The sequence below is a fragment of the Neoarius graeffei genome, chromosome 23 (genome assembly GCF_027579695.1).
Source record: "Neoarius graeffei isolate fNeoGra1 chromosome 23, fNeoGra1.pri, whole genome shotgun sequence".
Lineage (NCBI taxonomy): Eukaryota > Metazoa > Chordata > Actinopteri > Siluriformes > Ariidae > Neoarius > Neoarius graeffei.
In genome coordinates this window covers 26039697-26065837 of record NC_083591.1, presented here as the reverse complement: position 1 = coordinate 26065837, position 26141 = coordinate 26039697, and the positions used below count along the sequence as shown (strand labels likewise).

The window sequence follows — 26141 nt, the reverse complement described above, 5'->3', positions numbered from 1 at the left end:
GTAATACCGTATACCCCGGGAAAACACAGAGACGGTTTAAAGGTATCAAAATTTGGATACCGCCCAACCCTACTCTGAGTTACATGTCAATCCTGGGATCGAGGTGCTGACCTCTTCTGCTCCTCGGACCTGCTTGATCCATCCTGATGCCCTATGTCTGGTTGGAGTCTCATCACATCGCTCCTGTGGAGGATGGCCCCATATGGACAGTTGAAAGTCACACTTGAAAGATGCTCTGGACACTTACAGTAATGCTTTTGTGGCTGAGGACTACAGTTGGCTTGCTAACTTTGGGACTGGCGGTTGTCAAACAGTTTTGCACTCAAGTTTCCATTAATGAAGAATTATAACATCAACGAAACTGACTTCATGTTAAAGCTGTTAATGTTATAGTCATGTTGTCTGTTGTTGTCCAGGTGAGGATGAGTTCCCTTTTGGGTCTGGTTCCTTTCGAGGTTTCTTCCTTGTGTTGTCTGGGGGAGTTTTTCCTTGCCACCATCGCCACGGGCTTGCTCATTGGGGATAGACTAGGGATAAAATTGGCTCATGTCTTGAGTCATTCAGATTCTGTAAAGCTGCTTTGGGACAACGTCTATTGTTAAAAGCGCTATACAAACAAACAAACTTAACTTTCATGTCCTCTCTCACCACATCCATGTAGCTCCTCTTTGGCCTTCCTCATTTTCGTGCGCCTGGCAGCTCCATCCTCAACATTCTCCTTCCAACATGCTCTGCATCTCTCCTCAGGATGTGCCCATACCATCTCAGTCTCATCTCTTTTAGCTTAATTCCCAAGCTCTCCACATGTGCTGTCCCTCTGATGTGCTCGTTCCTTATCCTGTCCAACCTTGTCACTCCCATCGCAAACCTTAACATCCTCAACTCTGCCACCTCCAACTTTGCCTCCTGTCTCTTCATTAAGGGTACGGTCTCCAATCCATACATCACAGCTGGTCTCACTACTGTCTTATACATCTTATCTTTCACCTTTCTCAGGGATATGGATAAGGAGCATAAAAGGGGAAATTTGATAAAATGGAAACACGGGCATGGATGAAGAAAGGAGACTTGAAGGAAGGAACAGAATCTTTAGTATGTGCAGAACAAGAGCAAGCCTTGAGAACCAACAAATATCATACTGACAAAAGTGTGGATTCTGTGTTGTGCAGAATGTGTGGAGACTGTGAGACACATAGTAAGTGAATGCAGCATGTTAGCACAAAGAGTACAAACATGATAATATCGCAAGTATTGTACACTCAATGCTATGTGGTAAATACAAACTGGAGAGAGCAGAAAAGTGGTATGAGCATAAATCACTTGCAGTAATGTGTAAAGCTGCTCTGGAACTTCACTGTGCAATGTGATAATGTAATTGAAGCAAGAAAGCCAGACATCATTATTGTCCAGAAGGAAGACAAACAGTGTTGGATTATTAACATAGCAGTACCAGGGTATACAAGGGTAGTTGAGAAAGAAAGACAGAAGTTGGAAAGGTATCAATACGAAATATGAGGTAGCACACTTGTCGGGGCTTAAGAAATTAGTTGCTCCTGTTGTGGGAACTCTTGGAACAGTGACAGACAAAATCCAAAAATGTCTGGGTAAAATTGGGACTGTGATTCAAACTGAGATGCTTCAGAAAACAGCACTGCTTGGGACAACCAGAATTCTAAGAAAGGTTTTGTCGATGTAGAGAGGTGAAGAAATGACAAGACCAATGGTCATTTCTTACGACCCACTCCTGACTGTCAAATTACGACATGAGATCTGTTTGAAATAACGGGAAACAACAATATCTCATCTCATCTCATTATCTCTAGCCGCTTTTATCCTTCTACAGGGTTGCAGGCAAGCTGGAGCCTATCCCAGCTGACTACGGGTGAAAGGCGGGGTACACCCTGGACAAGTCGCCAGGTCATCACAGGGCTGACACATAGACACAGACAACCAACCATTCACACTCACATTCACACCTACGGTCAATTTAGAGTCACCAGTTAACCTAACCTGCATGTCTTTGGACTGTGGGGGAAACCAGAGCACCCGGAGGAAACCCACGTGGACACGGGGAGAACATGCAAACTCCACACAGAAAGGCCCTCGCCGGCCCCGGGGCTCGAACCCAGGACCTTCTTGCTGTGAGGCGACAGCGCTAACCACTACACCACCGTGCCGCCGAAACAACAATAATAATAAATTATTATTATATCATCCAGGACCTACACAGCAGGCACCTTCATTACAGATACTACCCTTGACACAAGTTACAAAAGACCATCTCTAAGAGTGCACTATGACTGAAGTACATATAGCAATATACACTCACCAGCCAATTTAATACAAACACCTGTTCTTTCATGCAATTTTCCAATATGCTAATCACGTGGCAGCAGCACAATGCATAAAATCATGCAGATACAGATCAAGCGCTTCAGTTAATGTTCATATCAAACATCAAGAATGAGGGAAAAAAATGAGGAAAAAAATGGATCTCAGTGAGTGACTGTGGTATGGTTGATTGTGCCAGACATGCTGATTTGAGCATTTCAGAAACTGCTGATTCTTGATAACACAATGCTGAGCCTAGACCTGACCAACTGAAGCAACCTTAGATCAGAGCACTGCCTCCAGAAGCTTGTACATTGGCCACTGTGCATGATGGGTGCATTGTTTCATGTGCTTCCAGAGGTCTCAAAAGCAGCCGGTCGGCGGTGCCAAATCACCGTCTGCAGATTAGATTAGATTCACTTTATTCATCCCACATCAGGGAAAAAGTAGTAGGGTTTGCCGCCATCCATTTTTCACCAAGTAAAAATAAATAAATTGAAAAAAATTTGTTTACATATCTGTACAAAACTGAGCAGCACGCGATGTGAAACTAAGTTTTATTCAACTAAATAATGGCCAGATACAAACACGTCTGTAGGAAATAAAGGCAGCCATTACGCTGCCGTGCGCTATAACGAAGATGTAATCTGATTGGCTGACAAGGGGTTGACAACGTTTTGTGTACTGTGATTGAGCCATGCTACCACATGGACAGAAATGGCAACTAGGAAGCGGAGCAGCACGTTAGATGCCTGGTTTTCAAAAAGGCTTCGAACCACAGGTAAGTCTAATTTTAGCCATCACTATGATTACCGAGTGAGATACCCAGTGTGGATTTAAGGGGGTGCGCACCAAGCATGCGCCCCCGTCCCGAAAAAAAAAAAGATTATTGCAGATCCTGAGATATGCCCACCGTTTTTATTTAATTAATAAGGTTTTTAAAAAATAAATCATTATGTGGAATTGAGCTGAAGAGTTTATGGTATAAATTTATATTTAATAGTAGGTCCGATAGGTTTTTTTTTTTTTGCTCGTGACACGAATGCAGTGAAAAGCAAGCTGGGCGAGTCCTGTTGGATTTGAACAGGGCGTGGGAACTTCATGCATCGACATAACAGTGTGGGAAATAAAGCCGAACCAGTGGACACTGACCGGTAATTTGCGCATTTGTCAACAGGTGTTCTTTTAATGTTAATTTAATAAATGTGAAAATAGTAGCTTGCTTTTAAATGCATGTGCAGAATCTATACGCTCTGGTTCCTTCATATTTGTCACATTATTTTGAAAATGTGTCAGGTGAAATATTAAAAAAAAAAAAAAAAACATTAGGTTGTAGATTGCAGAAGGTGTTGCGATCATAAGAGAAATCTGTCAAAATAAAAATGTTAATTTAAAAATATATTTCAGAGTTTCAAGTAACTGTGCACAACTGTTAATCTTTTTTAATGTATTCGCTTTCCTAATTTTCTTGCCATTTTCAGACTGTTGAGGTAATGAGATTTTTTAAATACTTTTTAAGGAAAATATGTTCAAAAAGATGTTAAATTGTTTAAGTTATTATATTATTTATTGATCAACACTTCAGACCTTGTTAAAATGCCTAAAAAGTATTTTAAAAAATTTCATGCTTGAAATCTCTGAAATCAAATATTTTGTGAGAAATCACCTGGATAAGACTTCTGACATGGTTGTTTAAGAAGTAAGAAGCTACTCACCACATCAGTTAGGGTTAAAAGAATTGTAGCCAGAAACACATTAAACACTTTGGTAATTATTAGATTAAATCCATATACAGGGGCTTCATTAAGGGCCGGCGCCCAGTGCAAAATCTGGCTATGATCAGCCTGGCGCCAGTTACTTTCCAAAGTTCCTCAGCCAACAATGCTAGTAGAGTTCCTATTTTCCAAGAACTTTTCTTTCCTATGGTTATTTTGTGTTTTTTTACCGTGTTTGTGTACTTGAGGCGGCTTTATGGCCTTGACTTTCAATCACATCAGCTACACTGTATGAAAGCTTAACGCTGATTGGCTGCTTGTTGTGGCAACGTTGGGGCACCAGAAAGCTCACTTGTGAGTCGCTACACTTCAAAATGAAGTCTTGCTGATGAGGAGCATGCATGCAGGAGGCAGCACCAACTTTTGGCAGACAGAGGATAGAAAAATAAAGTGGCTTACTTAGCTAGGGTTTAAATATAGTATTCTCCAGAGCAGAGAGAATCAGTTTATTAGTGATTACTGGAACGAACTGGTGTGTTATGAGAAACCTGGAGAGACAGCTGTGTGCCTTACTGAACTAACTGGGCTAACGCTATACCAGGGTATATACACCAATCTTTGAGTCAATTTACTACCATTTAATACCTTTTTTTACTACCTTCAGATTTTTTTTACAACCACCACGACATCGAATTGCACCAAGTATCAATCAGAAAGATTTTGTGACATGCACATAGATTTTGTCATCCAACACTTACTTACATCATTACCATTATCCAGGAGACTCGGTTGCATATTTCGCAACAGGGCATTAGTTACAGTAACAATGTGAGGTGGGGTGATTTGCTTCATTTAAGTGATGGAATGGTACTGGATTTAAACTTACAACCTTCTTGAAGACTGACTTCCAACCATTCGGCGACAGCTACAAATACTACAAAAGAAGAGATTTGACGTACAGACTGCGGAATGACGTACGTCATTATAGAAACCCGAGAAAACCAGGCACTGTTCTTGTTTACATTTCAAATCCATCCGTTTCGGGCGCGTAAGAAAAATATCCCCGTAAACTCCGCTTTTCCGTTTAAAGAGCCGAAAACTCTAAGTCTAACAAATTGGCCAAGTGAATAAAGCGTGTGTAACAGAAAAGGCTTTCCGTTATGATGTCTGTCTCCACCTGCGTGCGTTTGCGCTGACCGCAGTTAACCGGGTGCAGCTGAAGTGTCAATCACCAAATTAACAAGGGGCAGCGCAAACGCACACAGGTGGAGACAGACATCATAATGGAAAGCCTTTTCTGTTACACGTGCGTAGACAATAAAAAAATACCGTTTAGAAACATGGCGGACGGAGTAGAAAATGCCACCAAACTTCTTTATTTGAAAAATAAAACCCTTCGTTTTACCTTTATAAAAGTGTGTAACTGATATATACCATGTGTGAAAATTATTGTTGTGTTTGGTGGTTAATTATTTTTTCATACTTATAACGTTTTGTTTTCTTAAGAACAATGGTCTCTTTTTCCAGTGTGAATTATTAATATGACCTCAACCGCATACGGACCCAGATAGCAAAAGGGCGTTGATTCGACGTTGGAATCATCGTCATGTTCTTGGGCGTTAGCTTCGTTGATGGCTTGCGAGTAAAATATTTCCAATTGATTCCAATGGATTTTCGTGAATGTCACGACGTTGGTATAGCACTAGCACTAGTGCTAGCTGTCGAGGTGATAGACTGTTGCTGCCCACGACCGCGCATTCCCCTGACGTGTTTCTCCGACTTCATGTGCGACCTGAGCGCATTAGCCCCCATCCAATTAATATTAATGACTTTGAGGCATACTTTACAGTATGCCTGCCTGTCGTTCCCGACGACAGGCCTTATCCAAGCTTGAAAGCTTGGATCCCGGAGCCAGGATCGGGAAAACTTACATTTCCCCATTTCTAAACTTTTTGCCACCCGCTAGAATTCGATGAAGAGCTACTGGTTCACTTAGCACTGCTTTCCGTCTCCACTTGGACTTAGCTATGCGCACGCAGACGATTTCAGATTTCTATCGACCAATGAATACAATGCATTGATATGATGTCAATATCAAGTTCATATCACACATTCATTTTTGAAGTAGCGGCGCAAGCAAGAAAGGATTTATTTTATTTTGCCTATTTCATCAAAATGAAACCAGTCATTGTCCAAAAGAAAAAAATAATACCTATTCTTTAAAAATAATACCTTTTGACCAAATTTATCACTTTTTAAGGCCATTAAATTTTGCGTTTTTGATTTATCACTTTTTAATACTTTTTAAAACCCCGCGGACACCCTGTATACAGAGCAGTGAGAACAAACACCCACTTTGTGCTGGATAAACAGATTATAGTATTACCACACAGTGTAGTTTTCACTCAACAGTGCACTTTAACACTTTAAAACGCACTTACGAATATTGTTTACTTCATGCAGTAGTAGCAGGAGCCTGTGGCAATAGCAGTCATGAAATTTTTAGCAGAGCTCCTGCGCGGGCCTAGCGGAGCCCCATAGGCATGGAGTGTGGATACATAAAGAAACCCATCGAGTTTTCTTCTGATGGTTTCGGTCCTGTGCGCGCGTGCCTGCCACCATAGGAAACCCAACAGCTAAGTAGTGAGTAACCCATCGAGTTGTTTTCTGATGGTTTCGGTCCTGTGCGTGCGTGCCTGTCTGCCACCACAGAAAACCCAACAACTAGTGAAGTGAGTAGTGAAGCGTGAAACAGAGTAGTTGTCAGGACAGTATAGTAGTAAGTAACTTGTCACCCAACGTTTTGTATAACATAAGGAAACAGTATAGTAACTATAAGAGTAAAGAAATAAAACAAAAGAGGCTGGCTATGATAAGAAAATTCTACAACCCAGAAACAGATGGGAGCTCCGCTTTTAGGCAGTGCCTAAATCTATATATTAGTTCCATTTATTATCTTGTTTATCTGTCTTGCTGCTCTAAATTACATATAGAGCATGAAACTTTTAATATTTTACCTAATTATGGATTGAATGTCACCTTAGCTCCAGAAGTACCAAAGAAAGGCAACAGGACCAGCCAACTTTGTTCAGATTTTTTCCAAGTTTGGCAAGAACAAGGAAAAATTGGTAAACAAACAAGTCTTATTAAAGAGTAATGACCACACACCTTGAACATTATTATTATTATTATTATTATTATTATGTTTTCTTAACAAGCGTAGGGCCAATTAAATTGATGCGCTACCATCTCCCAGCTGATGGCTTGGTGGGCGGGCACTGGTGTGGCCGGTGGTGCACACTGCTGCATCTGGCAGCTCAGATGAGCCTAGCTGAGGGGGTACGTGGGCTGGTGAAGCTGGGCATCAATGTGTGGCAGATTCAGTCCAGACCTTTACCTGCTTTATGTTATGATTCCGTTAGGCCACACAAGCACTGTACACCTGCTGCGGAACCATAGTGCTAATATCTAATAATGCACAGCTCAGGTCCACACTCTTCTCACCTAACGACTCGGCATGGCTGCCTGTTGACAGCAGAAAGGGGAAAAAAATGCTCCTGGAAGAGGGTGCAAATGCCTGGAGCACCAACCGTGCCCTGTATACTGTGAACCACCTGTCAGCCGATGGTGCTTACTGGCACTGAGCTGTTGGAGAGATGGCCTGAGGTAGTCAGAGTGCAAGGTGAGGACAAAGCTATGCACTGGTGCCAGCTCTACTCTCACGTTTGCTGCCGTATTGGTCTATCTGGGGTGCTGGGTGTGGCAACGTGTGCCCGTTGGTGGTTGCCGTGTCTGCATCGGGCGCCTGCCTGCTTCATCGGTGGCTGGGGGTTGACAGGGTTTTGCTCTCTCTCCTGATGTCATTTTGCATTGCAAGTATTGTATAAGTATTACAAGGTTTTTTCCCCCCCTTTTTTAATCCGTTTTTGGTTTATCTTAACTGTTTTTTGCCATTACTCATTTCTATTATCTCTGTTGTTCTAGTTGTTTTATATCTCCTTATTTCTTATACAGTCTGTCATTCCTGTAGCTTGTGTGTGTGTGTGTGTGTGTGGGGGGGGGGGGGGGGGGGTAAATGGTGGCTATTTTGAAGACTAAAATTTTTTTTTTTTTAAATGTAAACACTTTATAGGGGTGTTCACATGGCACATATTTGCATCGATGCTGCACCAATGCATTTTGTTGCGATATATCTTACACCGGTGTAAATTTTGTGGAGCGTTCACACGTCACAAACCTGCTTACTAGAGAGAAGCGTGTTAGCACCGGTGCAGCCCCACTGGCGTTCACACGGCAGTTTTTGCAACCGTGCTACACAATAGTAATAATGCGGAAATGAAATATGCGCATGCGTGAAAATGTACTTCCTTTTCCCGGTTGTCATGGCATCACCAAGCGCCGGGAAAACAACGTGGATGAAGACACCAGTGTTGCCAGATACTGCTGACGTTTTCCAGCCCAAAATATGTTCAAATCCGCCAAAATGCCCTTAAAACCGCCCAATCTGGCAACACTGGAAGACACGCAGTTCTGTTGTTGATATTTGCCATTTTGGAAGCGCAAAATACCAGGATGCAAATTATGCAATGCCCGTATGCAATCAACTCTCCTCACGCGTAGCGAGTCTACCCCTGTAGCGTTCAGACGTCCCATTTTATACTGGTGCTGCCCCGCAAACTAGCATTTACTCCGGAGTAAATTTCTTAAACCACCTCCCGAGCAGGGTTAGATTTGCACCGGTTTAAGCAGCTTTCAGGGGCTACACTGGTATAACTTTGTACCGTGTGAACGCTCTACCGGGGCAGCCCCGGTGCTACACCGGAGTAAAAGTTGCCGTGTGAACACCCCTTATGTCACACAGTTCCATGTGTTGTTTCAGAGTTTTGGTGTCTTCAGTATTATTCTGCAGTGTACAAAATGGTTATACAAAAAAAGCCTATGAATGAGTAGGGACGTATATACTACAAATCACTGATACTGTATAAATCACTCACGGATTTAATTTGCACTTTAAAAATCTACCTCTTCCCTTGGTCCATTACACATCTTATATGCATTGTCTATGCACTATTGTCTTTGTTTTGCTATATTGTAGTCTGTGTTGGTATAATAAAAAAAAAAAACCCACAAGACTGCTCTGAGAGCACAATATCCCCCACTACAATATATTGCAAACGAAACTGCAATATGCGTATTACTGTCCTATAACAAAGCCTTCTGCCAAGTTTCATGAAATTCCTCAAAAAATTGAGAGAGGAGTTGATTCCGGAAGGTGAGTACCCTGTCCTGGGACAGACAGACAGACAGACAGACAGACATCGCCATGACATAATCCCCCTTTGGGCCTTTCGGCCAGCGGGAAATAAAAATTATATCCAGAATTTATTTAAAGCTGCTTTGTGACAATGCCCACTGTTAAAACTGCTATACAGATAAATATGAATTAAATTATTTTTAATTATCCAAATCAAAGGCTCTAAAGTATTTGCTTATTTAAATGCAGTGATTCTTTTTGGCCAGGCAGTCCCTGTACTTACATACAAATCTAGACATTCACTACACAGTCACTGTGCCCTCCTAGATGCGGTCTCCTCAGATAACAGGGGAAAATGGTTTTCTGTAGTGAAGGTGCCTGTTGTACAAGTCCTGATAGATTATTATTCACAAGGAACTGTCTGAAAAGGCCAGGTGGCAGGAAACTTATTCAGCAATGAAGTGTGTGGTGTTTTAGCTGCATCACTTGAAGAAAGAAAGAAAAAAAATCAGTGACCTCACACAAGGTGCCCCTATTAAAGTGGCCAGTGAGTGCATTTGCTATATAACTGAAAAAGGTTTTATGCAGCAGCTAGTAGTCACGGACAGATCAAGATGCAATTCTAAATATTCTGAAAATCGAAACATGTTGAAGAATCTTCTGGAAATTATTTTAAGTATAAAATGCATTAAACATAACATTATTTTGTAAACTTTAGTGAGACGGATTTCAAGACGAGGTGAACGACGTGTTTGCAATACTTCCCCTGGTGAAAAATAAATGTACTTTATTGTATTTAAAGTATATTCATATTTTCAATAGTATATTGAAAATGTACTTACAAAAATTGTACTTTTTGTTAATATATAAAAAGTATACCAACATCATGCTTTCACGCTAACCCTTTTAACACACTTTAAAATAATTATACTATATTACACTTTATAGAAATATATTATGGCGGCACGGTGGTGTAGTGGTTAGCGCTGTCACCTCACAGCAAGAAGGTCTGGGTTCGAGCCCCGTGGCCGGTGAGGGCCTTTCTGTGCGGAGTTTGCGTGTTCTCCCCGTGGGTTTCCTCCGGGTGCTCCGGTTTCCCCCACAGTCCAAGGGCATGCAGGTTAGGTTAACTGGTGACTCTAAATTGACCGTAGGTGTGAGTGTGAATGGTTGTCTGTGTCTATGTGTCAGCCCTGTGATGACCTGGTGACTTGTCCAGGGTGTACCCCGCCTTTCACCCGTAGTCAGCTGGGAAAGGCTCCAGCTTGCCTGCGACCCTGTAGAACAGGATAAAGCGGCTAGAGATAATGAGAAATATATTATACTAAAATACACTTTAAGTGAAAGTTGTGTAATTTAGCACATAAAAGTACACTAAATACACTTCAAGCTGCACTTTTCTACAATTTAATTACAGTTAAAATATATTTAGTACAAAATCAGTTGTTCCAAAATAGCATGCCTCAAGTTAACTAATCATAAACACACTAAGTATATTGATTAGTGTGGCTTCAAGTACACAAAAGTATGCTAAATTTTAGTACGCTTAGCACATTTATTTTTCACCAGGGTAGCCAACTTTATGATTATGCCTGCCAACAGTCGCTACTATAAACGTACTTCAACATGCTTCTCTGTAGATAAAAGTTCGAGTATCTTCACTTCACGTCCCTTGTCTTTTCTAACACTGCTCGGAAACAGATTTCGTCTCGGTGAAATTAATTAGCCACCTTGTTAGCAATTGAACTTACATGCCCGAGTTAAAGTGCCTCGTTTCTTCGCTAACTGTTTATTTGCATATTTTCCTGAATTTTCCTTCGAAGACGAAACAATGACGAACAGCTATATTTGATGGATTTAACTTATAAAGGGCTAATAAACGAGAATCACTATCAGGTAAAAAGGTTAGCTAACGAGCTACCTTAGATAGCCGCAACAGGTACTGAACTCGGACATGAAGGAACAGGTTCTCTCTCATTCCTCTGCGAGAGAAACGGGAGTTAACCAAGGCGAGCTAGAAGTTTCAACAGAGTGTACAGTTTCGTTATCATATGTACATGGCCTGCTGAGGTAAGTTTACCTAAGACACAAAATTATATAAACTCTTTTTGATGAAAAGTAACATTCCATACAGTACAAACCTTCATGAGCACATACCTGAAACTTTTATACGGAGTATTCTATGTGTCGAGTGAGGACATCCAGTGATGTGTGTGAGTGTTCGTTGTTGTTGTTTTGTGTCAATACAATAACGTAAGGCCTACAGTTAATCCTATTTATAATTTCGAACAAACGCCTTGGTCCTGGGCGACACTCCTCCGCAGCCGTGGCACCTTTTGGTGTTTTTTTTTTTTTTTTATGTGTGCGCGCTCCCACAGTCGCGCGCTCCCGTGAGTTCCTCAAAACAGACGGATGAAGTTCATCGTGAAAACCGCGCGGTGTCCAAATCAGTTTTGGACTGCGTGCACCATCACGTGGACAGACCGATAGACAGTAATACGCAGCAATATTCTATGAATTGGAATTAACTCTTTGCTCTTGCATCTTTCGGTGTTTGTGTTCACACGCAGTGGTAAAATTACTGGAGGAGTTCCATATGACACGTATTTGGAGTATTGTGTGCAATTTATACAGATTTCAGAATCCATAAAGCCCATTTAATTTTTGCCTTGTGTAGTGTATTCTGTGGATAACGTTGTATTGTCTAAGATGTAGTTTGGTGTTATTAGTCATAAAGTAATTGTTCTTAAAGCTCTATGTCCGGAAGTCAGTACACGAGATGCTCGTGTGCACTAGAAACTTTCTCATGTCCACCAGACAGTTTCTCATATGCACTAGTTACATCTCATCTCATCTCGTTATCTCTAGCCGCTTTATCCTGTACTACAGGGTCGCAGGCAAGCTGGAGCCTATCCCAGCTGACTACAGGCGAAAGGCGGGGTACACCCTGGACAAGTCGCCAGGTCATCACAGGGCTGACACATATGGCCCTTTTCCACTACCCTTTTTCAGCTCGCTTCAGCTCACTTCAGCCCGACACGGCTCGCGTTTCGACTACCAAAAAACAGCACGATTCAGCTCGCTTCAGCCCTGCTTAGCCCCTAAAACTCGCACCGTTTTGGAGTGGGGCTGAAGCGAGCCAAACCGTGCCGAGTGAGGCTGGGGGCGTGAGCAGACACTCCCCTGTGCACTGATTGGTGAGGAGGAGTGTCCTCACATGCCCACACATGCCCCGCGAGCGCGCTGGGATCTGAAAACACCGCAAACCCGGAAGGAGAAGAATTACGAATTACGAGAATTTCTGAAGCCTTATGCGCCTCGCCTCATCTATACGCTCTTGCCAGTATCTGTCCGCGTTGTCGGTGACAACAAGCCACAGCACCAAGACCAGCAACACTAACGGCTCCATGTCCTCCATGTTTATTGTTTACTATCTTGGTTGTGGGACTACCGCTTAAAAGCTCACTGATGTCACTGTTTGCGCTGCTTAACGACATCACCTGACGTCCACCCACTTTCGCTAACTCCACCCAATGTGTCCACCCACTTCCAGCCAGCACGGTTCAGCGCGGTTGTAGTCGAAATGCAACTCCAACAGCCCCGCTCAGCTCAACTCAGCACGGCACGGCTCAGCCCGACTCAGCCGCGTTTGTAGTGGAAAAGCGGCAATAGATACAGACAACCATTCACACTCACATTCACACCTACGGTCAATTTAGAGTCACCAGTTAACCTAACCTGCATGTCTTTGGACTGTGGGGGAAACCGGAGCACCCGGAGGAAACCCATGCGGACACGGGGAGAACATGTAAACTCCGCACAGAAAGGCCCTCGCTGGCCACGGGGCTCGAACCCAGACCTTCTTGCTGTGAGGTGACAGCGCTAACCACTACACCACCATGCCACCCACTAGTTACATTCTATTTTTTTTAACGTGTCCCTTTAGATGCTCCGTACATTTCCGTATCTTGTATATGTATATTTTCACTATTGTTTTGGCATTCCCCTTCATGTTGCGGCATGTGCTACATACCCCCCTTTTGCATCTCTGGCTATAGTAGATGTATATTTTTATAGATAATCATTTTCTTTTCACCTAATTTAATTCACATGTAATTGACCTTTGATGTTATCTAGCTACAGATTTTGGCCTTTTCAGATGCTGTAACTGCTAAATAATGTGCTTTTTTTTTTTTTACTGGTTTTGATCCATCCATCCATTATCTTGTAGCCGCTTATCCTGTTCTACAGAGTCACAGGCAAGCTGGAGCCTATCCCAGCTGACTATGGGTGAGAAGTGGGGTACATCCTGGACAAGTTGCCAGGTTATTGCCGGGCTGACACAGAGACAAACAACCATTCACACTCTCATTCATACCTACGGTCAATTTAGAGCCACCAATTAACCTAACCTGCATGTCTTTGGACTGTGGGGGAAACCGGAGCACCCGGAGGAAACCCATGCGGACACGGGGAGAACATGCAAACTCCGCACAGAAAGGCCCTCACCAGCCGCTGTGCTCAAACCCAGGACCTTCTTGCTGTGAGGCAACAGTGCTAACCAGTACACCACCGTGTATTGGCTTTGATGTGAGTCAAAATATGTATCACTTCTACTTGTCATTTTGGCTCATGAACTTTGCCTTTTTTGAAGTTGTGGGCATTGCCAAATGCAAATGTTCTGTCCTGTGCATGTGTCTGGTAATTTACTAGTGATTGACATTACTCAATATATGTAAGTGAGAATAAAAAAAAAAACAGTGTTTTTTTAAACTTGTTTGTGTGATTTGGCTTACGAACTCATTTACACACACCTCTACTAAAAGATTGATCAATAAGGCCCAATATGGTGATCCATTCATCCAGCCATCATCTGTAACCACTTATCCTGTACAGGGTCGCAAGCAAGCTGGAGCCTATCCCAGCTGACTATGGGCAAGAGGCGGGGTACACCCTGGACAAGTTGCCAGGTCATCGCAGGGTTAACACATAGAGACAAATAACCATTCACACTCACATTCACACCTATGGTCAATTTTGAGTCACCAATTAGCCTAACCTGCATATCTTTGGACTGTGGGGGAAACTGGAGCACCTGGAGGAAACCCACGCAGACACGGGGAGAACATGCAAACTCCACACAGAAAGGCCCCCATCAGCCGCTGGGCTCGAACCCAGAACCTTCTTGCTGTGAAGCGACCGTGCTAACCACTACACCACTGTGCCGCCACATTGTACCACAGCCAAAACGAATAAGTAGCTATATGATATGTCTATCATAAATGTATGTCTAAGTCTATTGTCCATGTGATTTGTCTATAATACAGCATATACTTATTTTAAATGAAAAAAAGACAATTGAGTGCAAATATATACATTGTGTGTGTGTGTGTGTGTGTGTGTGTGTGTGTGTGTGTGTGTGTGTGTGTGTGTGAAGGAGAGAAAAATTGTCTATGCGGACTGCAGGAAGGATGGAAAGTACTTTGGTGTAAATCTTGAGAGGGAAGTTTGAAGTTGACATTTTCTAGTTTGTTAAACTAGACTAGCTAATGGATGCTAACATGAGAGGCTAACAAAGTTTTATGAGACATAGGAAAAGACGAGATAGTCTATTGCCTCAGTACATCAAAAATGACTATTATTGGTTACATTTAGATTTTGGTTAAACCCAATGGTCAAATCCCAGTGTTTTATCAGGACATGTACAGTTTGACGAAAACAAACTGGAGAACGCAGCCTACTTTTCTTTTTTTTTAGTTTTTCTGCTTTAGAAAGCTCACAGTTAGCTATAGTAGGTTAGACCATTAGCCAGCTTTCCACAGTCATGAACTTGATGTTCAGCCTGTCTTGTTCAGTCAATAACATGGGCTAACTAGTATTTGGCCATGGGTTTCCTTTTGTGTATGCCAGTCAGTCACTAACTTATGTAATCAACTAGTTTATCAACCAACACACACACGTACGTGTGTGTGTGTGTGTGTTGGTTGATAAACTGGTTGATTATAATCCTGACCCAGCTAGCACCAAACGTTAAACTAACGTTCCACAGAAGTTCTATTTTGGATCTGTTAAATGAAAACATTCCACGAATGTTCTTTGAAGGTTCGTAGAAATGTTTACCATAAACGTTTAGAGAACATTGCGCATGAACATCAGGGGAACATGGAACGAACATTCAGAGTTTCCAACCGATTAGGTCAAGGCCATGCGCACTGCATATCTCCTGCTACGTGCAAGGAGGGATTTGAATCATCGAAGAGTTATCAAGAAAAATCCATCTGTTTTGCGGGTCATCGTTCCATCGTCAACCAAACATAAGTAAGGTGGAATAAGGAAGTACGAGGAACATTTCTGCACAGAAAACATTTCTGCACAGTTTCTAAGTCTTTAGAAACTGGTCCTGTAGAGAGCACATGGGGCCTGGTGTTCACGAAAAGCCTTGAAAGCGCGCTTTCAGGCTTTTTCTAGACCAGTCTAAATTAGACCCAGAACATTCCCATAACGTAAATGTGCCTGGTAAAATTTGTCCAGGAGGGCACAGAGGGAAGTTTCAAGATCTCATCTCATCTCATTATCTCTAGCCGCTTTATCCTTCTACAGGGTCGCAGGCAAGCTGGAGCCTATCCCAGCTGACTACGGGCGAAAGGCGGGGTACACCCTGGACAAGTCGCCAGGTCATCACAGGGCTGACACATAGACACAGACAACCATTCACACTCACATTCACACCTACGGTCAATTTAGAGTCACCAGTTAACCTAACCTGCATGTCTTTGGACTGTGGGGGAAACCGGAGCACCCGGAGGAAACCCACGCGGACACGGGGAGAACATGCAAACTCCACACAGAAAGGCCCTCGCCGGCCCCGGGGCTCGAACCCAGGACCTTCTTGCTGTGAGGCGACAGCGCTAACCACTACACCACCGTTCCGCCCAAGTTTCAAGATGTAGGGATTATATTTATGTAGTGTATGTGTTTTTTATCATCAATTACTGGTCTCCTCCCATGGCTAGAGATATGGCAGCATGTTTATGCTGCAAAAATACCCAATTTGCACTTTTAAACACTATTAATTTACAGAAAATGTAAAAAAAAAATTGTATTTTCACTGGGAACAGACTTAATAAAATATATGAATCTAGACTAGATTCATACTTCTACTCAACCAGTATAACAATTCACACTAGTCAGTTAAAATAATATTTTATATTTTATTACGTTTGACTTTGTTCCCAGTGAAAATATGCAATTTTTTACATTTTCCGTTTCCAAATACTGTTTAAAAAGTTTAAAACGGGTATTTTTGCAGCATAAACATGCTGCTATATCTTGTCATGGGAGGAGACCAGTAATTGATGATAAAAATCACATACACTACATAAATATATGCCTTCATCTTGAAACATCCATCCACAACCCTACGAGGGGGTAGGGGGTAAGAAACGTCAATATTTAAGCATGTTCCCCCACTTAGATTTCTTTAGATTTTTTTTTCTGGAGTACTAGGCTATATATAGATACCAGTCATGCAAAAAGAAATTTTTTTCTAGGTCTGCCCATTTTAGTGCTAGATTCCCTAGGCTACATCCCTGAAAATATTATTTATTCATGTTTAATTTTTAATAAAGACTAATATATATATATATATATATATATATATATATATATATATATATATATATATATATATATATATATATATAAATAATCTCTGGACCTTCAGTTGCATCCATATCTAAACTAGATTAAAATACTGACCAGTCTTGAACAGTCAAGGTTCTAAAATACATATTTGCATGGTACAGGTGCATGTCTGCATGATTTTATATATATATATATATATATATATATATATATATATATATATATATATATATATATATAAATTTTTTTTTTTTCATTGATTGCTTTCCAGAGAATACTAGTTCCATCCACCATGAAGAAAATTCGACAGCAGGAATATAAACGTAGGTGGGCTGCAGCCACTAGAACTTTGAAGAAGCCATGCAGAGACACATTTGTGGAAACTGACGAAAGTGACAAATCGTCTGACGAAGAGTGCATAGACCTGCATAATAATGGAGCATCACATCCACCACTACCAGCATTACAAGTACAGGCAGAAACCAGGACAACAACTACAAACAAAGGTTCTACGGCTACCAATGAATCAGAATTTGAAGATGCTGCTTCCGATGGTTACCCTGAGCTTCCAGATCATGATGATCATTCTGATGGTGGATGGGACTACATTGACGAACATGAAACAGTGTCATCAGATGCAGATTCAGAAAGCGAAAGTGATAGTTTTGAGGACAAATTATCATCCTGGGTGACAGAGTACCAAGTCAAACAAAATGCTGTGGACAGTCTTCTAAAAGTACTCAAGACATCTGGCCATCCTGATCTACCGAGTACAGCTCGTACTTTGCTGCACACTGCTAGCCAGGTGGAAACTGAAGTCAAATCTGGAATGGACTATTATTATTTTGGATTGGCTAGTGAGCTGGTGAAACATTTGAAGATGTATCCACTGCATAAAAGAGCAGAAGTGGATAGAGTAGAACTTTCATTGAACATTGATGGCCTGCCATTGTTTAGAAGCTCAACTGTGTCATTGTGGCCAGTACTGTGTGCTATAGTGAACATAAAGCCAACAACAGTCTTCCCTGTAGCCTTGACCTGTGGAAAATCCAAGCCCAATGATTTGGATTTCTTAAATGATACCATTCAAGATCTGAAGATGATTCTTCAGCATGGTCTGCAAGATGGCGAGGAAACCATTCACGTCACCCTCAGATGCATAGTCTGTGATGCACCTGCAAGGGCCATGGTTAAAATGATGAAGTAATTTACTGAGTATTTTGGATGTGACAAATGTGCTCAGCGAGGTCAGTGGTTCGGACGGATACCCTACCCAGAAGTAGAAAACCTAGATCTTCGTACAGATTCATCATTTCGGAACCACTCGAACGAAGAACATCACCATGGGGAAGCTCTCCTATGTTTGTTACCCATTGATATGGTGAAATCGTTCCCTATAGAGTATATGCATCAAGTGTGTTTGGGTTGCATGAAGAGGCTGTTACTTACGGTATATGGATGCGAGGTAGACAAGATGTGAGGCATTCAGCAGACCAGATCCATCAGATAAGTCTCTGGCTGGAGGGAATGAAAAAATGTATCCCCTCTACCTTCGCACAGAAACCACGCCCCTTGACAGATGTGGACTGGTGGAAAGCCACAGAATATAGACAATTCCTGCTCTATACAGGGAAAATAGCCTTGCATCGAATTCTTAGGCAGGATCATTTCATGACTCTGAGTGTTGCCCTTTCCATCCTTCCTGAGCTTGCTCAAACGCACAGAGGCTATGCCAACGAACTGCTTGTGCACTTCGTTTCACAGGGCTGCAAGTTATACGGCAACGAGTTCCTTGTATACAATGTGCACTCTCTGCTTCATCTAGCTGATGAAGTGAAGGAGCATGGATATTTAGATGCCTGTTCAGCTTTTCCGTTTGAAAACTATATGCATGAGCTTAAAAAGCTTGTAAGATCAGGAAGAAGGCCAATGGCACAAATTGTCAAAAGACTAAGTGAAAGGAGTACAAAGCCAGAACTAGCAGTGAAGGGCAACCCAACAGTATCAACAAAGTCACCAAACAATGCCTTTGTACTGCCTAATCATTCATGCTACGAGGTGATTCATGCTGTCAGCATGCCTGAGGACTCTTTCATGTGTCGAGTGTACGAACATTCTGAAGCCGTCTTCACTGAGCCATGTGATTCTCGCATCATTGGGGTGTATAGTGTGCATAGGAGAAATGCACACATGAGAGTTGTTTCTGCAGAATGCTTGACCATGCGTGCTATCCAGTGGCGGCTGGTAGTCTTTCAAACAGGGGAGGCTGGTCGGTTACGATATTTCCAGATTTTAAAAGAAAAAACACATCAGTTTTGCCCATACTCTTGCCTCTAATCTGGCTGATTGTTGGCAGCGTCACAAACTGTGAAATAACAGGTTCTTTTGGCCCATTAGCCTACTGTCCAATATACATGATGGTGGTGTTGGGGGGGGTATATTTTAACATTTTATATTTTAAAATTGTGGCATGTTGTTTAAAAATTTACCTCGGCTGTGTTTTTGTTTAAAAATGTTTTCCAAATTGTAGCTGTGTTTAATTCATATCCAGAAAAACATATATTCCAATATAATATACTCAGCATAAACATTTTAAATAGATTCTATATTTTTGGTCCATCCATGACATATTACTAAAGTAGCCTGTTTACTGTTGTTGATGTGGGTCACTTGCTGTTAGCCAATTCACTTTCTCGTACCAGGAGAGCTGAAAGGAACGAGTATTATTCCCTACCTTTTTCACCAAGTCAATTTGAGGCGTTGGTCTACCCTCCTCTTTAATTTTAATTTTTTCCGCGAAAGGAAGACTGGCAAATGGCTTCGCCAAAATTAAATCAGCAATGCTTGGCATCCGTGCGCAGCTTTCTTGCTAGCTGACTAGCCCTCTCAAGTTCAAGTTCAGTCACTCAAATAAACGAAATTTCTGGAACTAAGATAGCAAACTTGACAACACTATATTTACACTTTATTTACAATGAAAATATATACAAACTAAAAAAGCTGGTAGAAACCGTATGTAATGAATGAAATCAAAATGTAAGCCGATCTCTTACAATACACCACAGCACTTGCGAATCCGCATGGGACTGAACTGATGTTGCCAGATACTGCTGACGTTATCCAGCCCAAAATATGTTCAAAACCCGCCAAAATGCACTTAAAACTGCCCAATCTGGCAACACTGTACCGCTGCCTGTCTATAGTTGAAACAAGCTGTCAATCAAAGAAAATATCCGGCTGCTTTCACCAATCACCAGTCTCCTCGCGGAAACTGCCATGTCCCTCCCATGTGAGGCTCGGAGTCCGTGGGCGGGCATTTTCGCAGTATTTGTCCAATAACCGTCTTGCATTTTGAGATTGAAAAGCGCATCGCTCCCAAATACCATTGAAGTCCACTGAGGCTGGGAGTCCGTGAGACTCCGTGGGTGGGCGTTTTCTCAGTATTTGTCCAATAATCGTCTTGCATTTTGAGATTGACAAGCACAGAGCTCCCAATCCACTGAGGCTGGGCTGCATCGCGCTGTCACGAGGGGGAAAAACTCACGCACACATTAGGCGAACTGGGGAAAGTTATAACGGAATGATTTCGCACTGTAGTTGGGTTGAGCACATATATTTCTATGATTCTGGATCTGAAATAGCAATGTTATAAGGTCGGCTATAACATAAGCCTAGCGCAATTCATCCTACACGATGTTTGTCATTTTTAGAGGAGGCTGAGCCTCCCTCGTTGTCTTAGAGCTTGGGTGGCCAACCCGCGGCTCGCGAGCCGCATGCGGCTCTTTGCCCGGTGTCATGCGGCTCTTACGTTCATATCGAAGTTTGTGTTTTTGTTTTTTTTTTATGTGCGTGTGCGCTTTGCTTGAGTTCAGTATGGTATTTTCGTCAAATGCATCTTCGCTTTGCTTGGGCATATTACGGTATTTTCAGGTCATGTCAAATGCGCATGTGCGTGAGATAATCGCTAAGTTTTTGGGCAAGGTGTATCTTGTGTCAAGTAGCCTCTCAAAATGGCAATGAAAAAATGCACAGCAAAACGAAAATATGAAGACGAACATAGGACATTTTTAACAGAGTGTGAGAGTTTATACTTTTTGTTGAACGTAATGGCAAGCCATTCTGCCTTATATGTCAGTCGTCATTAGCTCATTTCAAAGCTTCCTGCCTCCCTGAAAAAGCAAGGAGCCAGATATGCAACACTAATTGAAAACCTGCACGAAAGCTTTGTAACCCGGTTCCGTGATATACAACTGAAAAGGCCACAGATTACATTCCTCGTCGACCCATTCAATGCGGAGATGGACTGTTTGAAAGCCCTGCTTGTCACAGATGAGGCTGCGGCTGAGTTGGAGATGATCGATCTTCGTGAGGAAGACCAACTGAAACCTGTTTTGAGGGAAGGCACCATTGAGTTTTGGAAAAGTGTGCCATTGGAAAAATACTCGAATGTGAAACAGGCTGCGCTTAAGATACTGTCAATGTTTGGGTCAACATACGTCTGCGAGTCTGTGTTCTCTACCATGAAACACGTGAAGTCAAAGCATCGTTCTGTTCTGACTGAAACCCATGTGAAAGAACTGCTTCGAGTGGCAACGACGGAATACAAGGCAGATTTGAAGAGGATTGTTCAAGGCAAGGAATGTCAGAAGTCCCACTAAGCAACATGCATAGTAAGTGCACACAATATTGATTGCTGTAAATGACTGGCCTGTGGTATTAGTACTGACTGAAGGAGTAAATTTCTCTCATGTTGGCGTGTGACATTTACTATTAATCTGGCTGAGCAGAGGTGTGTGTGTGTGTGTGTGAGAGAGGAAGGGATGGGTGATGTTCGTGTGCCCATGTGTATGATGTGGCTCTTTGCGGTAATACAGTAAAAAATGTGGCTCTTGGTCTCCAACTGGTTGGCCACCCCTGTCTTAGAGCAATCGCCCGTGGTGCTATCAGAGTAGAGCATGATGACACAAGAAAATCAACATTCATGAGGCTCTTGCATGAATAGGCATATACTAGTAGGTCTGTTTGAAAATAGCAGTGTAGCATTAATTATGCAAATAGTAAACTAGACTACTAGCCAATTAATGCATGACATAGATACAAAGTGACTTGGACAAATGTTTGTGGGTCTCTTAATTATTGCATTAATAACCTTAATTTGTGAACCTATCAACTCCATTTTTGTAATATGCTTTTGTTTTTCAAGATGTACGTTGTGGTAATCAGTCGACTGATTACATGCAGTCAGGATTAATTTAACTGTTATCCACAATGCCAAGTGGGCAATGTTTTCCCTTATAAGTGTGTGTGCAGAGAGAGAGAGGAGTTTTGATCTGGGTAGTGTGTACCTAAGGAGGTTGAATTAACCTAATAAATAAATAAATAAATAAACACACACACACACACACACACATATATATATATACACCCCGGTGTGTGTGTGTGTGTGTATGTATGTATGTATGTATATAAATTAGTGGCGGCTACAATTATTGACAGTCCATAATTATCAACACCTTTTCATATTCTCTACCTCATAAGTATTTCTTTGTCCCACCCACAAATGCCAGGGTTCTATAAGCACTTTTGTTTTAGAAGCTCCTGGTCTTGTGTGTTAATACTATACTAACCTCCCCAACAGGATGTTTTGACTGATGCTACTCTTAGTCCCTGGCCTAGTGAATCAGCATGAGCATGTTTTTATTGATAGGAACTTTAGAGCACTTCTGTAAGTTAATTTGGATATGGGCATCTGCCAAATGCCCAATGTAAATTAAGTTAGTCAACTTACTAACTCTCTGCTTTCCTGTATCAAACTTTATATAAAGCATATAATACTTTCTGGGCAAATTCTGTTTGTGATTGGAGCTTCAGTTACTCTTCATGAACTTTGCCCTCAAAACTACTCCAATTATCTATAAAGCCCGCATTGTTTTCAGTCATACCCTGCTGTAAGCTGTATCATTACATTACATTATATTATATGGCATTTAGCAGATCCTCTTACCCAGAGGATGCAAAAGTCAGGTTCAAGAAGTGCTGAACTTCTAGAGAAGAAAGTTCTAGTGCCAACTGAACAAGTGACAGAATAATACTTAGTGTAATATTCTGTTGAAGTACCAATACTCAGCAACCAGCCAAGGAAACCAACCAACCATACAAATCAACTTACAAATTACACCTAAATAAAGAAAAATAAAACTCCAATGAGTGGGCGGCACGGTGGTGTAGTGGTTAGCGCTGTCGCCTCACAGCAAGAAGGTCCGGGTTCGAGCCCCGTGGCCGGCGAGGGCCCTTCTGTGCGGAGTTTGCATGTTCTCCCCGTGTCCATGTGGGTTTCCTCTGGGTGCTCCGGTTTCCCCCACAGTCCAAAGACATGCAGGTTAGGTTAACTGGTGACTCTAAATTGACTGTAGGTGTGAATGTGAGTGTGAATGGTTGTCTGTGTCTATGTGTCAGCCCTGTGATGACCTGGCGACTTGTCCAGGGTGTACCCCGCCTTTCGCCCATAGTCAGCTGGGATAGGCTCCAGCTTGCCTGCGACCCTGTAGTACAGGATAAAGCGGCTAGAGATAATGAGAATGAGATGAGAAAACTCCAATGACTAACCCCAGTCTAGACAGTACACAGTATTAATTGGTCTAGATAGTTACACAGTGGTCAGGGAAACAGGGGAGAGGTGCAGCCTGAAGAGGGGAGTCTTCAGTCTGCACTTGATGGTGGTCAGGGAGTCAGCAGTTCTAACATCAATGGGAAGGTCATTCCACCAACGGGGAGCCAGGACAGACAGCAGTCTTGAGCGGGCTGGGCAGGGTGAGAGAGGAGGAGGGGCCAGGTGACCAGTAGTATCATAGCATAGGGATCTGGCTAGCATGTAGCAGCGGATCAGACTCTAGAGGTATGCTGGCCCTACCCAGATAGCATTACAGTCCGCAGCTGATGTTCTAAGGTCCACATTGGCTCTGTCTGACAGGCCAACCCTTTCCCCGGGTCAGCATCGGATGTGAGCAGAATGATACACACAGTGATGGGTTTATACACCTGCGGGGCGGGACCGCGCAGGCGCACTCTTCAACAGTTTCAACAGACACCAACAATTTCTTCAACAGTTTCAACAGACACCACTTCAGTCCAGTCCACTCACTGTATGCAGCACTTGGTAGACTTTTTTGGTAAGTGCCTTTTCGACATTAAATTGTTTTATGATACGATTCTTTTGGATGAATAACCATAGTATTTTATGGAATGAAGCTAACGTTGTTTGGGATAAGTTATTTTGTGTATGAGGCTCTTTTGGCATGGCTGGGATTATTTTCCACATGGTTTATTTTGTTAATGTGTTTTTATATTAAAACAGTACAGTTGTAGTTATTGATTAAATATAAAACAGTAGTGTTGTAGACGTCCAAAGACATGCAGGTTAGGTTAACTGGTGACTCTAAAATTGACCGTAGGTGTGAATGTGAGTGTGAATGGTTGTCTGTGTCTGTGTCAGCCCTGTGATGACCTGGCGACTTGTCCAGGGTGTACCCCGCCTTTCGCCCGTAGTCAGCTGGGATAGGCTCCAGTTTGCCTGCGACCCTGTAGAACAGGATAAAGCGGCTAGAGATAATGAGATGAGATGAGTGTTGTAGACACTGTGTGTTTAGACAAGTTCCTGTATGTACAATATTAAAGTAAATTGCTGATAATTGGACGAAAAAAGGCCAACTCTGCTGCGTTAGCTGTCAGATCGGAGCTAAGGCTGAGTAGCATTAGGCTAACATCACCAACTCTGCACAGTTAGCAATGGTAGCCAAATGACTGAAATTGATTACTAAAATAATCAATGGTTTCAGCTCTAATTGCCAGAAGTTTTGGTTAAATCATTTATACCAATCATGTAGGGAAGGATTGCTGGATATACTTGTGTTTGAATCATGCCATTTTGAGAACTGATAAATGTTTTTCATCTTCAGGTACAAGGGGCTGAGCACAAGGCTAATGATGACGTGTGATTGTAGAGAGGGGTGCTCTCTGAGGGCGCAGTCACACCAGGAAGTTTGGTTAGTTTCCTTCGTTGGTTTGGTTCATTTGTAGTGGTGTGATCGCTGATTAAATCGCATGTGTGAAGACTTTGTACCAATACCATACACTGCCTCTTTCTTTCTTTCTTTCTTTCTTTCTTTCTTTCTTTCTTTCTTTCTTTCTTTCTTTCTTTCTTTCTTTCCCACCCAATTTTTAAAGCCATGGTTCACTTGACATGCTGGGCCTGTGTGAACTTCAGGACATTTTGGTGTGAAAGCAACCTCTCTTATCGGTACCTCAGCAACAGCATGCATAAAGTTCACTTTACAAGCCTGGACCGTGAACTTGAGTACATTTTGGTGTGAAAGCCATCTGTTTTATATCCATGTTTTACTTGTATGGTGTTTAGAATACAGTTCAGCACTTAATCCATGTTTTGCATATATAGTAATATATATGATGCAGTTCAGCACTTTGAACATTGTTGACATTGTTTAACTTTTTTAGCACTGTTCATTATTGCACTGTGCCAGAAATTTTGTGAGCTGATACCAATTACCAATGTGAAAATAGCTGATCTACAAAGTCACATTGTTCACATGTCAATAAAAACACTTTGTGATTGAAGATTTTTCTTAACATTTGTCTTATTAATGCTAATGAAGCAAACTTGGGGGTTGGGGGTTCACCTCAGATGGTTGTTGTACATATCTGGACTACATCCGGCCCTGATCCGGCACTGATCCAACTCACATCCGTACCTGATTTGGGCAGTGCAGAGAGGTTTTTAGTGATCCATGCCAGACCTGGCCCACATCCATTCCAGATCCAAAAGTTGTATCTGTGCCAGATACGGGGCGGAGAGCAAAAGTTATGTGGGATGGATCTGTTTGCTGTATTCAGACCAGACTTTGGGGTACATCTGGTGCTGATCCGGCTCAGATCAAATTGCTATCTGGGTAACCCCTTGACAGCCTGGTAAGCTAGCACCAATGTCTTAAATCTGACACAAGCTGCAATAGGTAGCCAGTGCAGATCAGCAAGCAGAAGGGCGACATGGGAGGAACGAGGGAGGTTGTAGACCAGGTGAGCTGCAGCATTCTGGATGAGCTGCAGGGGTCTGATAGCAGATGTTGGAAGGCCAGCAGGCAGAGAGTTGCAGTAGTCCAAGCAGGAAAGGATCAGTGCTTGGA

The 26141-nt window shown here is 42.2% G+C and overlaps 1 protein-coding gene and 1 long non-coding RNA gene across 14 annotated transcripts in view; one reads left to right on the top strand and one right to left on the bottom strand.

The window, feature by feature from the left end:
• The window catches only part of arhgap12a (Rho GTPase activating protein 12a), a 261188-nt gene extending 249482 nt beyond the window's left edge, over nucleotides 1-11706 (bottom strand). For 4 of the 11 annotated variants that reach the window (XR_009651313.1, XR_009651312.1, XR_009651314.1 and 1 more), the window contains exon 1: nucleotides 11458-11706. The gene's annotated coding sequence lies outside the window, so the exon portion shown is untranslated. Of the gene's footprint in view, nucleotides 1-11441 lie in introns of all 11 variants that reach the window. The other 7 variants (XM_060905981.1, XM_060905982.1, XM_060905984.1 and 4 more) reach the window with 4 other exon arrangements.
• On the top strand, nucleotides 11235-25488 carry LOC132871644 (uncharacterized). 3 transcript variants are annotated; one of them, XR_009651317.1, is made up of 4 exons: nucleotides 11235-11370; nucleotides 23915-24113; nucleotides 24900-24986; nucleotides 25168-25488. It is a non-coding gene; the product is annotated as an uncharacterized LOC132871644 (long non-coding RNA). The 3 variants fall into 3 exon arrangements; XR_009651315.1 differs by having other exon boundaries at nucleotides 24900-25488; XR_009651316.1 differs by lacking the exon at nucleotides 11235-11370 and adding an exon at nucleotides 13540-13890 and having other exon boundaries at nucleotides 24900-25488.
• The last annotated feature ends 653 nt before the right edge of the window (nucleotides 25489-26141 follow it).